Source organism: Ostrinia furnacalis, unplaced genomic scaffold (assembly GCF_004193835.3).
Source record: "Ostrinia furnacalis isolate ACB-3 unplaced genomic scaffold, ASM419383v2 OfSCF6844, whole genome shotgun sequence".
Taxonomy (NCBI): domain Eukaryota; kingdom Metazoa; phylum Arthropoda; class Insecta; order Lepidoptera; family Crambidae; genus Ostrinia; species Ostrinia furnacalis.
The window spans coordinates 166,519-184,005 of record NW_021137083.1 but is presented as its reverse complement, the minus strand read 5'-3'; the positions used below and the strand labels follow the sequence as shown (position 1 = coordinate 184,005).

Sequence of the window (17,487 nt, the reverse complement as noted above, 5' to 3'; positions counted from 1 at the left end):
TGCTATCGACATTGACAACTGACATCTTGATATTAATAAGTTGATTTATAAGAACGTGTCAAAGTGTGAATAAGTCGCAGTTCTTTAAAATGGTCAAACTTATTTTGCGTTGATTTTTTCCTTGTAGACATTGGCACTAACAAAATAAATAATATAAGCTCATAAAATGACATGTGTGAAGTCCGCATGACTAATAGACTGATGACTTAAAAGATATGAAGCGTCATTGTTTCGTGAAGTCATTACTAGTAGAGATCAGAGATGGCGAACCAACGTATTGTTTTTTAAGAAGAAATTGAACATTGATAAAGGTTCGCGACCCCTGGTATAGATATCTAACATGCCACAACAAAACCACGGAAGAACAGTAATGCATAAATGAAAATAATTACTTAGTGCCACGTCTAGTCCATGTTATCCGCTAAACAGGTTAGATGTAATCGCATTATCCCGAGAACGTTGTCGCAACATACTAATTACATCTCGACTATGTGCGACATTACCCCGTCTAGACGACTGCATAATTTCGGTGCGACCGTCATTATACCTATTCTTGGCTATACATGAGTCAACAGTAAATTACGTGACAGAAAAAACCATGGTAGGTAATCTGTAGAGAATAAATGACGGATTGATAAGTCTAAAGTCTAAACTATACGGTAGTTTCAATAAATACTATGAAAAATTGTCTGCAGCCTGCATTCGTCTGATAACGGTGCAAATGAAAACAAATATCGAAGCAGATTCCTGCTATTTCAAATATTATTTTATCTTCTCGTTATTTTTTTCAATAGCCAGCCTTTACTCATTTAACTTTACTCTAGACATAACTTTTGCAAAATTGATTTTAACAGTCTAGTGAGTTTAAACAATCAAATTCCCACGATTCACATTCACACATGAGTATACGAATAATTTTAAATTTTCATTGCAGCTTAGGTTTCATTATTCTTTATAATTATCCAATATTTAATTAAAACTGTCAAAGAATTAGTTGTTAACCGACCTACAAATTAATTAATTACATAAATGTATAATTTATATCCTAATATTTCAATTTCTAATTCGTTTAAGACTGCTTAACAAAGTTATTATTTCGTGTCAAAACAATTAGGAATAATATATTAAACAATTATCAATAAAAAATATTTAATGAAATAAGCATTAGCGCCTTTTGAAGCGAATCACGATTTAAATTAAATAAAGCATTAACTATTTAACGATATCATATTCTAACTACTTTTAGACCAAGGCATTTTAAACGTTACTAGCTGACCCGGCAAACTTTATTGCACCTAGGGGTATGAAAAATAGTTTACGTCTTATTATCACTTCAGACTAGACACCAAACACTTAATTTATTTAGGTCATCAAAAAGTATGATAAAATCAAGAAAACTTATTAGCCCAATATTGTACGAGTATAAGTTTGTGTTATAAGCTGTCTGATTGGTAGTTAGGTACATATAGATAGATGGTGCATTATACTTCCACGCACCATTTGCCCCACGTTACAATGGTATCACGAGCACGCTAACCCGATTAACCTCCATGAACTGAAGTTTAATTATCTTATAAACTTTACCATTCGCTATGCACTTTAGTAATGTGCCTTAACGATCTTTGTCGTGACATGCCTCTATAAACGTAATGTTGGAAGAAACGTTTGCCCACGTAAAGTGTACGTTAGATGTCTTCTTGTGTACAAAATGGCGTTAAAAACCAAATATTTGTTTGAACGAACAGTCGCGAAGACATGCGAGGTAATGAGAAACATAATTTACGAACTCGTGACAAACTAAGACTTGGACCAAGTATTTTTGAAGTGATGGAAGTCATATAAACGGTTAATAAAGTAGATAACGCGATTATGAAGCATCAACTGAGTCCGTCATATGCCATAACTAAAGTTAACAAAGCGTCGTAAAGAGGTCGGAGACAGTTAGGGACGGCTTAATGCATTATATGTGACGAATCACCAAGACAGTCCCACCCACCGCAGGGCTACTCACATCTGTGTCTTTGTTAAACTATGTTTTATTATTGACTTTGTACACTGCAGCTTTCGAATAGTTTTGCATCCATAATCTCTAACTCACCTCAATATACACTGTGAGCTTACTTGATCGTTTTTTACCGCAAGATCCAGCTTGGTCCATTTATTTACAGAAATATTTTTGTTCTGACTCATAAGCTTCAAATAAATCTGTCAAGCTGTCAATTACTAAGTGAGGAAAGCAACAGTGGCCCTGGACACAAGTTAACGCACGGGAGACCAGCGAACCATCGATGCGTGACGGCGCCGTGCCTTCCGCGCCACCTACTGATTAACTATGAAATACACACTGGAGTTACGACGGGAAAGTTGTTCAATAAGCACTTTTTGCTCCACTTGTGTCTGGCAATTCACTGTCCCATTATCAAAGGAATTCAAATTCCTTTTAGGCGTTTGTTGATCCAACTAGGAGATATAATTTAAAGTAGGTCAGTTAAGACGCCCACTTCAGTTAGCGACTCAATTGAAACAGTTTTGAATTAATAGGATTACTAGGAATGCTGAAATTAATAACTTTAGCCTGTTTGTTTGCGTAATATTTGTTGCAATGTTTTAAATGTAATTCATAGTCATTGATACTAATTCTAAAATCTGTAGTGGTTCCTTTATGTATGTGTGCGTCTTAGAGACGGGTATATCGAGCAATCTTCGTGACCACGCACACCCACGTATGACTTGCCCCGGCCGGTGATGTGAAGGGACCAGTTCTTATCCTGTGCCAAGTCGCAATAACAATAACACGACTCCGCTTAGTCCCTCGAACGACTGCATGAATATTGAGCGGCGATAAAACTTCGCCATTCATATACCCATGTCCGTATTTTGTTTTATTAATACCGTTATTATATTATTATAATACGCAGGAAACAGACATTACTGCTCTGAACAATTGGAGTTGAGCGTAATGCTACTAAGAAAAGCTCTTTTATTCCCGATATTAAGTGATAGATAAGAAATACCCAATTTAGTTATACAGTTATACTTGTGCTTCTCTACTTCTGAATATCACAAGGTTCTATTTTTTCATATTATGCCCTTTGAAATCACATTTCATCTTGCTCTTGTTTTGTTCATATACATATTCCCATTCTGTCAATCAACGTCTGCCAATAGCCTTACCTCCGTCTAATTTTACGTTGAGTTCATATTACTTCGGCTCTTTGTCAACAGTGGCATTGAAGTAAATCTCGGATATCTAATATGTAGGCCAAAAACAGCATTTAAGATCATGTTTAAAATACAATCTTAACTGTATTGATTTAAAGATCAAACAGCAATTCTTTCAATAATAAGTCTATTGATTTAGCAAATTCGTCGTTAGGGCTTCTTTTAAGCAAGGAGTGGCGGAAACAAAATTGCTTGAACAGTGTCATCTATCGTTGATCAATATGGAAGAGGTATGAAACAGTTTGTAATTCTTTTGACACTTAAGCCAAAAACTCCTATAACTTTCCCAAACTTACGATGTACGTAAATGATGGATCTAATGTGGGTATTCTTCCTTTGAGAGTAACTAGAGAGAGGCCATTTACTGGTTCCTGAAATAAATGTGAAATTGTTTAAAATGCTCATAATTTAAATCAACATGCAAAGTTGTTGCCATCTGTTCTAGAGTTCGTAACTTATTGCTCCTTTATTTATCCTAAAAAGAAATGAAAATGTTATTTGCTTAAAACATAAAACTGAAAATGTAATTTTGAATGAATAGATGTCATTTCATAGTTGTGTGAAAGGCAGTGTCATATTAGTTTACCCATTACGCAAACTCGTAGTGACAAGTGACCGCCGACCCAGATGACATCACTGCGTGTTGCGGGTATATTGTTTGACTCCACTGACCACCACACAGTTCTGTTACAGGCCACTAGTGCCGAAATCGTAAATGGTAATGGGATAAAATTATGGGAACAAAACTCTACCACCATTTATCAAACGTGATAAGACGAATAAAATCAACTAATGAAATACACAGAATACCGTACCTAGGTAATCTATTCTGTATTGTAGCAATATCTCGAGGAAACCACAATTGCAATGGGATGGTATTAATTAATAGCTCTCTACACCAATTTGGCGGAATAGTCAGCATAATGATCAGTATGATGCAATTGCTTTGAAATTCAATTGTGGGATTCGTGCGCTATTAGAATTTGCTTTAGTTAGGGTATTGTTGACAAACAAGTAACCATAAAAACCCATTTAAAATGGTCCAGTTATAATATGTAAGAAGTATAAATAACGCGGCGTCTTTATTAATTTAAGAGTCGGGCGTATCGTCGGTTTCCTTTTAACATCGTTGCGAATTCCTGGAACGAAACCTTTGAATGTAACTTTGTAAACCCTAATTAATAAAAATAAAATACTTAATTTTTTGCTAATCTTAACATATTTTCTGGGAACAAAATCATAAATGTCTTTTGAAGTAAGCGGCTTTCTTATATGTAGGTACTCGTATTTCCATGTCCAATGGCCGCCAATAGTAGTACTATTCCAATTGCATATTACATAAGAGTACAAATTATTCAGATTGGCGGTAATTAATTAGGTAGGTACCATCTTGTGTAATAACATAAAAAAAACTTCCCTCATATAATCTAAACTATTTTTAAGGAGCTATATCTATTTAAAATCAATAAGAGAGGGGTATAAAATTATGTCCATTAAGTTTAGTTATTGCTCTATTTTATTAGGGACCCATAGGACATCAAAGGACCCTCATAATATATCCCTATTCAATTTCTTTCTAATGGCCTGTTAAATTCATTTCGATAACGGTTGCCCGATCGCCCGGAATAATTAAAGCAATCTACTGAAATTAATTGTATCAATTAATTTATGGTTATTCTGCAACTGGAGTTGAAAATAAGCTGCAAATATTTTATATTTATAAAATATCCAGATGATCCGCTTTTATTTTGCAGATATCCAACGATGTACGGTAATTATAGTTTACGTCCGCTTGCAATATTATAAAATAAAACCTTTTAAATTAAAGTTGCATTTACCTTTATTCATTACATTTTATTGGTAAAGTTATACTTCATTAACTTGGACAGTTCCTTCCTAACATTCACTGTTGCCCAAGCATGGACTATTAATTATGTTCTTTAACTTTCAAGAAAGTGCAGTAATAGAGTACCTACAATATACCTTCTTGTTGCGTAAGCCATTATCATTTGGACTATCTTCACTAAAAAAACTCAAAAATTATTCAAACAAGTTGTGTGTTTAAGCACAGACTTATACTTACCTACATAGAAGATAAAAATTTGCAAGCACTCACATTGTTATTTGATGTTAATGGTGTTATTTTAAACCTCCCTTTGAATTATAATACCCTCTCCAAACGAATTCGGATAAGTAGCTGTCCCTAAACCCGGCTCCGATCAAAATATTTCCCGTACCTACTCTTTCAGCCCTTTTTCAATCAATACATACTTTTAAAACTGTATAATTATTATGCTTGAAAAACTGCTACTGAAACTAGAAAGCGTTTAACATAAATTTCACGAGACTGCCAACGAAAGTTTGCGAAAGTTTGCAAATGAATATGCGAAAAGCTTTTAAACGGTAGTTCGGGCGTAAGCGATAAGCGGGGTGATTCACCTTAAACAGTGAGTACGTGCATTATGTTAATCCAGATTCCCAGGCCATATCTGCTGCACTAAATGTATCTCAAGATCTATCTCTTTCTTACACGCCGCTTTTGCATAACATGCGAAAGAGAAGAGCGCTTTCGAATCGCGTCAAAAGTGAAAAGACTGCACTTGAATTCCGGCGGACGCACTCAAGATAAAACTGCTAAGCGAAACTAGTCTTCATCTGCATAAGGTGTTTCTGGTAAGGACTTTCTGGAACGCTTTTCCAAGTACTAGTTCCTTCCTTCAATTAAGGTCTAAAATTGTGTAAGGCCAATATTTGACCTCAGCCTTACCCAGAGTATGATATGAATGTACGGTTCGGAAACGATTTTATAGCTCTCTAGGGAAAGCAGAACTAATTAGTACGAATGTTATTATGTGTATGGCATAACAAGGTCTGGTACAATACAGCTATTTGTATTGTTGGTTATCCAATTATGTCATCATAATACCTTTTTTTATCGGGCTATTCTATTGTAAACAAGCGGTTGCCTGGAAAATGTTTCAGTTATCACTTATCACCAAAAAGCTCGTGAGTAAATCAAACGTTTCACAGTATCGAAATCTATAACACAATGGGAGATACGTCTAAACATGACGCAACAACTTTTATAATAGAAACGTACGTGACTAGAACAGTATTACAAACATTTATCCCGTGGCTGGCGAAGTGGGTCAGATAGTCAGAGCAAGGATAAAGTTACCACGGATGTGGGCTGAAGTCGACCGGTTCGAACAAACGTGGATAATCGAACAAACCTCGGAGTCGAACAAAGCTAGAAACGAGGGATAATGGAATTATGAGTGGTAATAATGAACGGCTTTGTTGAACGTTGGATTGTTCAAGTCTACGGTGACATCACTCGGCAGGCGCTTAGAGGGCGCTTTATAATAGGAATTTAGCATCAATAAATGATTGTACTACGCGTGTAATAACGATCATGAATGCGTCATTGTATCCTTCCTTATTATTATGCATCAATTAACAAAACAGGATACATTGTTAAAATCTTAGACAAGAGATTTACTTATTCGTTAAATACGCCCTTTTGTAACATAAGTACGTCACATGAAGTTCAGTTTTAATTTCGTGTCCGTGAACTGCTTTACATTTACCAATAAGAACAACAAATTACAAAAATAAAGCAATAAAAAGAAACTTAGAAAATGCTCTATTACCTATTTTTAATGTCAATAAATGTTAAAAGGTTTATTAATGTGGACCAATTAGTTCAGTCTTTTTTTAAAGGTTCATTAATAAAATCCTGATTACAACTTTGTCATAAAGAATTTTGTGTGATTCAAACTAACTTTGCTATCTCTCTGTTTCAGGTGGAAGTTCCTGCCGTCCTACGCGGCTTATTAATAAAACAAGTGAGTATCTATTTGTCATTTAAAAAATCAAACACGCGATTTTAGGCTTAATGATAGTTATAACATGTGTAAGTATTTAAAATTCATAATAAAATTAGGTACTTGACAAGGTACATGAATTACACCTAGTTTACGTTTAATTAAAGTATTGTTATTGAAAAACACTTTACTAGGAGCTATTTTTTTTTATCCTTTTGTATCCTAAACTGATTGTTAATTTATTTAAATCTTGCACATTCAACAATTCAAGGTGCAAAAGGCGAACATGTTGCTATATGGCAATCACCTCCAGTCAACCTGTAAGCCAAGCAGAACGTCATTAGAGTAGGCGATGCAAATATAGTTTATGGTCCGTTACCTAAAATTACCTAATAAATTAACATAAATTTTATACATAAATGTATACGCAAATATGTATAACTGTATTTTCAATGTTATAACATTAAGTAACATAGATGTAACGTAGATCTACGCCTTTTGATGTAAATAAATATAAAAGTACAGCAAATACATTAGATAATAAAGATAATTAAATAATTAACTTTCTATTGCGCAACTGTTTAACATAAAATTATTAAGCGTGCACTTAAACTTCGTACATTTCTAAGCAAAAATAGTAATAACTTTCTAAATGTGATCCGCTTTCATAACTACTGTCATGTTCACAGCAAATAAATGCTCATTAATTAACACAGCCGCCAAATTAACTCGAATTTATTAATATATTAATGAAAACCGTGTTATTTTCTAATTGGCCAGTTTTGTTTGTTTAAAAATCTTTTACAAGAGACGCGACGTTTCTGCTGATACAATTAAGAATCAATTGTACGAAAAAATGCAGGCAAATCTAAAGCTAAAATAGTTATAATAATAATACAGTCGTCGGTTTAGCTTCACTACCGCTCTATTACTGCTTTAAGGCAGTTGTTTTAATAGGTGTGATTTTGCCAGCAGAACTGGAAAACCATCAACGAAAAAAAGTGGGCAATTCAACGCCCAATACCAACTCGATATAGGAATATCAAAGCAATATCTGGCACTATGGCTGTATACACTCGGTACTCGACGCCGTATCCTACTCATTTGAAAAGCTGCCAACTTTTAATTTCCTACTCCATGTAAATGTAGGTATTCACGGTATTTTTTATTCAGACTCATTACGAGAAATGATTAAAGCTAAATTCCACATTGCAATGGATTATGAGAATGTTAATAAAGTGATAAACAAATTGCAAAAGATTGTTACACAAAACTCTTTTTTTTAGTAAAACTAAAGTTCTCAATTAATACCATCCCCATCTGCATGCCAATTTTACTAGTACATATTTATGAGTTATTAGTATTAGGTGAGATTGAAAAATCAATAAATTATGTCGACTCTAGGTTCCTACTTACTGCAAAATTGCTCCAAACAGAACTACAAGTAAGATGTCATTGTGTTGAATTTGATGTGCCGTAAGTTGTATAAAATATTCAAATATTTCAACTCCTACGTGATATCAAAAAAATCTGCAGACCTTAATTCCGAAATAATGATGTTTATTCCAAGCAAAAGAGAGAAGGAAGGCATAAAGCTAATTATAATTATGGTACAGCAGTCAAGTTGTCATAACTTTTTGCTTTATTAAATGAGAAAAAAAATATTTTAGCGAAATGCCCGAGCCATATCCAGAAATAGAAATTACGAGTAATTTTCTATAAATAAATACCTATTAACAGAGAAGAGATAATAATTCTGAATAAAGTGACACACGCAGAGCAGTGTAAGTACATAAATGTTTTTCGGTAGATGTTTTCCATTGTCCAATATCTATTAAGTAAGAATCGCTAAACGCTGTTCAGAATGCGTAGAAAATGCTCGTGTTCTTATGTTTAATTCAAGATTTCAGCCTAGCTCCTTAAAGATTCAAAGTATTCATTCAGCGGTCCACAATGGTATTGCACACGGCACGATTTCATTTAACACCATCCTTCTAACTGTCGGACTCAATACATTTTAATACCATTATGTAGGACTAATCTCCGACGATCTCGTACATTGTTCACGCAAAGCACAGACTATTATAACCCATCTTCTTAGAACCACTAAACGCAATCTGCAGTCTGCACAGAGTTTACCGACCCGTCTAGACAGACTGAGGCAGGACTTATAATAATAAATACATATATTATATGTTACATTTATGAGGGATTGTACTTCCGTTCTTGTTAGCAAATTCCCCGAAGATGTGACTCATTTTCTGCCCCTGAGATTAATGGTATCGCACTTAGCGAGCTACTTCCTTTTGGCGGAACATCTGATAAATAATACATATTTATTGGTCTTATTGCAATATATGGAATTTCAATGAAACAAATGATTAGCAACGTCATAATATTAACTATGCGTTAACTTTGGACACCGCAGCGTAACCTACTATAGTTTAATCTACAAGGTACTGCGTAGGTCGTGAATCCATAGCTAGCATAACACCTTCCGTTCTCATTTACTTGGTTCGTTCTAGTTTCAAACTAACCTAACGTGTCTGACTGAAAGTGAAAAGTTAGGGATCAAGCAGTGTAGCGGTGATTAAGAAGCCATTAAGGTTTGAAGTTTCAAATACCCCTTACTTATCAATCAACACTAGACGTACATCCATCAGCGAAGATATTTAACGCCACTAAGACAAAGCGAACTTAGAAAGCTAAAGGCAATTTTCATAGACTAGCTAAAATTCACCTTGTTCCCGTTGAAACATAACCAAAATTTGAAGTGCTACAGCAAGCTCAATTTGCGGCAATTATCACCAGAGTTGGCAACCCCTCAACATTCGTTAACAATAATCGTTTCAAACGCAGACAGATAAATTGCAGGCCCCGAAATGCGTCGGGACTCGGGAGGTGTGTCGCGCCGCGCGTAGATATATCACGGTCGATGTATCGATACAATATCGTGAGTGGTTGTGCCACAATCGATGAGCGAAGATTCGCTTTTCAACGTGAACGCTGGGAGTGCTGTTAAAAGCGAATGAGAGAAGTCAAAGAAAATAAAAGGACTCTGCAGAGATGCTCTAGCTATAGGACCTCTTTCACCGGAGTTGGATTTTTTGTCGAGCGGAAATTTTTCTTTGGTACTTACTAGATGAAAATATCCTTAATTTTTTACTGTAAAATTTATAAATAAATACACACTTAAATAGGTACACTGTTCTTTGAAAACTATTACCTTGACTCTACCTACATGATATCATATTATTACGTGGAAAATGCTAATTTCGTATTTGTATTGTTATTGAACATAAAAATGACATTCGTAAAACCAGAAAATATCGTAATACAAAACACGATTCTGACAAAGAAATCCGCAGCAATAAAACTGCTACAGACCCTAATAACAGCGTCCCGATACTAATCCGTACTTTATTAAACACCACGCCACTTATGGGACGTACAGCTGTCATATCTCTAAATACATATTTGGACCTTATCTAAAAGACATAGGTCTCATATTCTAACACCAATACTGTCACCTGGCGTTTTAACCCCTTATAGGTCACACAGTACAAATCGGGTTAGCGACATTCATTAATAGCGTAAGTCACACCACGGAGCAATGAATTAACAAATTATTACCTATGTAAGGTAAGTAATGTACGCTAATGGCCAGGAAATTGCACCAATTAACATTTACATAGCAAGCTTTATCGGCCCTTGTATCGTAACTTGTCAAAGGCATAGAAAGAAATAACCTTTTGAAAGAAACTAAACCTTTAGTATAGTTTTTAATAAATTTCTAGGTCACCTAAACTACGATTTCGATTAACTTAAATCTTCGACGATATCTATTGATCGTTGTCTTTAGATTAAATGTCAATTTACTATCTATAATTAAAACTGGACTGGTAGCTACTATGGTTGCTTTATATTGAGACAAAGATTACTTTTTCAAGGAGAAAAAACCGTGTCAAGGGTTTGTCCGCGCGTTCTCGCATGATTAAAAAGCTTGAAGCCATTTCTTTTCTCATCTTGTTTAATAGTACCTACTATATTCTAATTAACCTCGATAAAAGAGTAATTAAACCCAATAGTACTAGTTGTTTTAACATAGTTTATTACAGCACTCCCATTTTTTTATTGACCAGCTGTTCTATTTCAATAGTCCTAGTATCTATCATTGCGAACAGTTTGCCTGAATTTGTCACTCTAAATGCGGTCTGCGGTCAGGTCAAATGAACGCAGCCCGCACCTGCCAGTTTGTGTTCTTTGCTCGTGCCTTCACTGTCAGATTCTATCAATACAAAATGTATAGAGAGTATAGAGACCGACAATACATCATGCGGGCTGCGTTCACTTTGACCTAACCGCATCCAGTGCAGCAGTGTGGCAAATCCTAAAACAAAGTTTGTAGTAGCACTCTCATGCCTTGAGCCATCACAAACGTTTATTCAAATACGCCATGCTTTACAGTGCACATGGTGGCAATGACCGACCAAAATTCTCTCTCTTGCCATTCCTCCAATTTGTGTACGCGAATATGGAGAAAAAGAACATGCGCCGCTGACTTTATTGCGACACATAAATTCCCGGTTTGCATTGAATTAAAAAATGTTTCGTTTTACGTTTTGCTGTAGCCAGAAATATGGATCCGCTCGGTTCAAGATGGTTAAGACAATAATTTGACTGTGTAGACTGCAGATGTTAAGATTTAGTTAAATTATGCTACCTACTAAATTAATAACAGTGCATGGATAATGATCGACTCGCAATAAGATTTTTAAATTAAAAGAAGACGTGTATGGATGGTTTTTGACCTAGTCAAAATAAGCTACTAAATCTGAGACCATAATGATGTGATGACTGATGAGGATCGGCTAACTACAAGATTGTTATAAGAATTTCATTATTGTTAGGATGACCTTTGACCGTGTTTGACCTAGTCAAACTAAGCTACTAAATCGGAGTGCATGTTGGTGATGACGATGAGGGTCGGCTCCCTTGAAAATTGTTAACAGGGCCTCAACTGTAATGATATGAAGATTTTTGACCCAGTCAAATTAGGCTACTAAATCTCAACACCACGTATTTACGTTGGCGAAGTCGCCAACAGGAACACATACATATTTCAGCATTACACATGACATAAAACTCCCCGAAGTGTGCCGCGTCTAGAACATTGGTCGTTCTGGCGTACTTACGTTAGAGCCAGTGAACTGCTCTCATATTTATGTCGAGCTCTTTGCGCCGCCCGTGTTTAGGGTTCTCTACCCCAAAAAAACGGTAAAAACGGGACCCTATTACTAAGACTTCGCTGCCAGTCTGTCACCAGGCTGTATCTCATGAATCGTGACAGATAGACAATTTTTACAGACGATGTATTTCTGTTGCTGTATAACAACAAATACTAAACTGAATAAAATAAATATTTAAGGGAGGCTCCGAAACAACAAACGTGTTTTTGCTGTTTTTTTTCTCGATATTAATAACGGCAACAGGTAAACGTTAGAAATGTTCACAGAATATTTACTTGTATAATCTTCTCTTTAAAAATTTCAATAAAACAAATATTTAAAGGGGGCAACAAAAGCGTCGTACGGAACCCTTCTTGCGCGAGTCCGACTCGCACTTGGCCGGTTTTTGTGAGCAACTCAAACAGCCACACTAGTTTACTTAGTTATACGGCGAATACATCAACTATGATTGAAAAAGTGCTCGTATTTGCCGTGCCGAGTAACTTTACACATAGCAAGTAGTTTGTTATTCATGGATTTTTGCTAGACGAATAAAAAAAATGTGGCAGGGACCAATTTAATGCAGGGAAGTCCATAAAATATAGTTTTATTATAGAAATGAGATAAGCAGTATGTTTATAACCTACTTACTTAAAAACTACTATATAAGCTTTATTATATTAAATTTTGTATTAAGAAAGTAAAGTTGTAAAAAAATTTAAGCACTCGAACTCCTCTTCAGGACGGAGGTATTCCACTTAGAGCCAAATAGCACTTGCACGAAGAGCACCTATTCCACTTATAGCACCTCTTCAGCACTAACTTCTATAAAAATGAAAGATTTGTTGACTGAAAAGTAATGCAACCGTGAATATAAAAGCTCTACTTTGTAAAATGATTTCTACACACGAAGCTTCAAACAATAAATTTAAATAAACGAAGGTAGGAAAATTATAATGAATTGGAAGTGTTTTGCCTCAAAATACCAAGAAATGTAAATAAACTTTTGTCTGAAAACAAAGCTTTGTTTTTCATTGTAATTCACGTGCTTGTGCCTAATGTTATTTCATACATTTACCGGAGGCGATTCGGAAAACGGTCGTAAAACCAATACAACGGAGATAATTTACGACGAACGGTAAACACGGTGTAGAAATAGATGTTCTTGTCTTGTATTGACAAGTAATTTTATGAAACGTTTTATATTATGTAAGTTAAATAGCCAAATACCTAGTTATCTGACTCTAATATAGGAAATATTTCATTGTTGTTGTATATTGAATAGGCTCCGAAACTACTGGACTGATTTGAAAAATTCTTTAACTACATTATCTCTGTTGAATATAGGCGGTACGAAATTTGCTGGGTCAGCTAGTATCAAAATATGCCCAGTAGATACTTTCTGGAACAGCCGATTCAAATTTTCAGTCCCACCCCTCTGTCTACACTTACAACTCTAGTACGGGTAAGAGTCAACCACCGTCACAGCGAATGGACAACCAATAAAACAACTTTTTCTTAAGGAACAACTTTGTCGTAACAGCACATAATGTACAATTATGCGCGATCACGAGCAATTAATCTGTGATCCATAATAATTATATCTGTGTTGCATCAGTTTTATTGTCGCTACGCAATGCGCAAAGCACGCTTTCTACTCATAATAATATTTTTCTCTCGCAACGAAGTTTTTTCTCATAAAACATCGCTAACTGCTGCATCGAAGATTTTAATTAAATTCCTCCTGTCTATTCAACGCTCGGTTAATACATCTAAATATTCAGGAAATCTGCATTCCACCAGAGGCCTGTAACGCATGATTGACTCTACATATTTGTTATTACAATTTTGAGTGATAGTGAATCCCTGTCACTCATAATTATATTGTACCGAAGAAACTGGAAAGTACTTTCTCCGCATGCAAGTTGGTGGTCGGGTTTTCATCCGGTATTGTCACTTTTTAAAATTTTTGAACTTTTATATAATGATATGAAAAAGCATGCCTAATATTGTTCAGACTCCATCTTAGCAGAGGTCAAGGCTACCAGAGTCATTACTACGCGCGTCTCATTATGCAAAGTCACAACCCTAGCTTCAGTATCTTAACAATACACAATAAATCAAGCTCTAACATGAGTGTCTCGTAATGTAACTATGTATAATTTTGACACGTTACCGTCGCCTTCCAGACGCACGTTTACTAATCCCATATTACCTGACGTAATAGTCGACGGGCTCGTCTTCCCAAACTCAATTAAGTGCGATCGTAAAGCGTGCCAGCCTTGACTGCCGCGACCGCCAATCTGTAGGTAGGCCGCGTTATCAAACTTAAAGACTTCAGGCGTGAGAATTAAACTCGCTCAAATTGACATCTAAGCCTCTATACCAAATAGGATCAGTTTCAATACCTTGACGATTTACTAATGTTACAAAACAGTTTGCTTCTGTCACGTATGTGTTCCTCAACTTCCTTAACATTTGTGTTTGGTGGTTCACTCACCACATTAATCTTCTGTATAAAAGTAGCTAATCGGTATTTTGATAAAATAATTTTTCCACAATAGGCATTCCTTTTCCTGTAAATAAGTTGTGGAGTCTCATTAGATTGTTGTTTGAAAGAGGTTTGTCACTACAAAAAAGTTAATAATAAAATAAATAAAAAGTTGTCCAATTACTGAAAACTAGTGTAAATTAACTCCTCGGAGAGATGTTTCATACATTAAAAAGTGAATTAAAATCGCAAGTTACTTTTTAATTCACCATTGCGGTAAAAAAGTTTTTAATTCTGAAAATTGCTCTACTTGGGCCTGTCTAGACGCAGGCTCGGGGGACCCGTAAAGAAGTTTCCCCTTTTAGCCCCTCCGCTGGTTCTAACTAAAGAAACCTGTATACTGTATACTATGATTAGGTACCCAACTTCGGGTAAAATAGGCTCAATGTACTACTGCCATAGGTGTGACTTTCACTCCTGGGACCTATACTACTGCCATAGGTGTGACTTTCACTCCTGGGACCTAAATGTCACGCCAACAACTTTATTATAGTTTGTTCCATTTATGAGATCTACAACACGTTAGTTTTACAAACAGTAAGTTGCTAAATTGCGCAGGACCGCTCTTTGTAGAAAACCTTTGGGGAGGCCTTTGTCCAGCAGTGGACGTCTTTCGGCTGAAACGAAGTTGCTAAATACATCTTTTCATACATATTAGTGAAGTTAAAAAATCTGATCGTTTTGCAATGTAGATAACTATAATATGTACGAGTGTGTATAATCGTACTGCTTCTTTTGTCCATAAAGCATTCCATTTTACATATAAATTCGATTTATTCCCGTTCCCCCAGGGTCCAGACCTACATATTTAACGTCACTTGCACGGCGAAATTGCTCTCCACAGCATGTGACCAATTGACCAAGTCCTTGCCCTTTTTGCTCCGACATTTCATCATAGCCCAATTATAACAAACATCTCGCTGTGTAACGTTACTATGCTTTGATTTGATATATTGTGAAATTGAAGCTTTAATTAATAACGATGACAGCCAGCCTGATTACAGTGGGTCTACTCCTCGAAGTGCTTTCCTCATTTACGGTCATATCTATTTAGTCTCGCTAATGAAAGCGTTACATAATGAATGATGGATCCTTCATTAGGGAATTATTTTAATGAATTGAGATTGAAAATATTAAGTCCCTAGTGCGCTGGACATTATTTTTTTGCTACAAAACTTTGCTGTTGAGCACCGGTATACTGTGTCAGATTTTCATTCTTTTACTCTTGGACTCTTGGCAAACACTGAATTCCGAGTGGTCTGACTAATTTATTCTTACTGTGTCGTGTGAGTCCTAACATTACACACAATGCCTGCATGGGTGGCCCCTATCGACTGCGGACTTAACCTATGGAGATAGAGGGGACTCGGCGTCAACGTGACAAGGAGAAATTGTAATAACCCTGACAATAGGTACAGCTGGCCAATGCTACTACTGCATCGATCAATGACTAGAAACAACGAACACTTCAAAAATCTACACAGATTTCCGTCGATTACAAAAACAAGTGAAGTTCGAAAATAACTGATTTTGTTATACTTGCAGCTGAATTACTTTACTTCACATTAGTTAGTGCTTAGCAACAGAACTTCACATGTATGCATTGCTTTAACGACTTTCCAGCCATGATAAGTAGTTAAACAAATATGTGGGCCTAAATGGCTCTAAAATTATGCCGGCCATAAGCACCACGTTCTAACAGCCCACACTATCAAGTAGGTTGTGATTATGACCTAGTTTTCTTATAGGCAAGTAGAAGTTAATGTATTTTATACAAAATTTTATTCTTCTGGACTGACGTATCAATGTAGGTACGTACTTAATGTACCTACAGGCAAAAGTTGAGTCTAAAACGGTCTACATACGTAAATATGTAACAAAACCTAGAACTAATAAAATGAAAACTCCGCCCAATTTGAAGACGTAAGGACTTTAATTTATTTTGTAGACGCGTGAAGTCATCTTCACATATAAAATGAATTAATTTTAATGCTGTCGTTTACTAAAAACATAAAGCTTGCAAAGTCACTGCGATCACCTCATGAAATGACGTCAACAATTTGGCGAACTCTGACCTTAAAGAATATTTTAACTTTGAAAATACCGTAAAGCAATCAGTTGCACAGAAACAAAAGCTAATGTCTGCATCTATGCGCGCCGTGATCGACGACCCATGGATATTTATATCCTAGTACCACGAACTGAGTATGACATGTATGCACACACCGGCGCACGCGCTGCACGTGACTTCCGCTGTCGAAATAGACGCAGTGTGCACGCCGCCTCACTACACCGAGAAGAATCTTGACTCGATTCTCTTGAGATCTCGATTGTCGTAAAGAGCGCACGCAATCATCATTAAACGTCAAAATAGAATAGTGTTCATGTTGCCGTACTTGAAAATTACCGACATGAATCCCTATTCCATTTTATGTGTTCTTCAGATGAATAGAATAGAAGATCATTATTTTTATTTGCATCTTCACCTATGTACATTGCACGTTCTTGTCTCTTTCCTAACAACTTTCTTTCCGAGTGAAAAACAAATTGAATGACATCGATACTACCATTGCACGACCTCGTAAAGCGATACCTACGTAGGTAAATGCAAGAAATAAAAATGTGGCGATACTTTAAAACACTCAAAAACCTTCTATAT

At 35.8% G+C, this 17,487-nt stretch overlaps 1 protein-coding gene across 1 annotated transcript in view; it reads left to right on the top strand.

The window, feature by feature from the left end:
- Positions 1 to 17,487, top strand: part of Dg (Dystroglycan) — a 105,008-nt gene that overhangs the window by 49,393 nt on the left and 38,128 nt on the right. Inside the window, exon 3 of the mRNA XM_028318430.1 lies at positions 7,029 to 7,070. The gene's annotated coding sequence lies outside the window, so the exon portion shown is untranslated. The remainder of the gene's footprint in view (positions 1 to 7,028; positions 7,071 to 17,487) is intronic.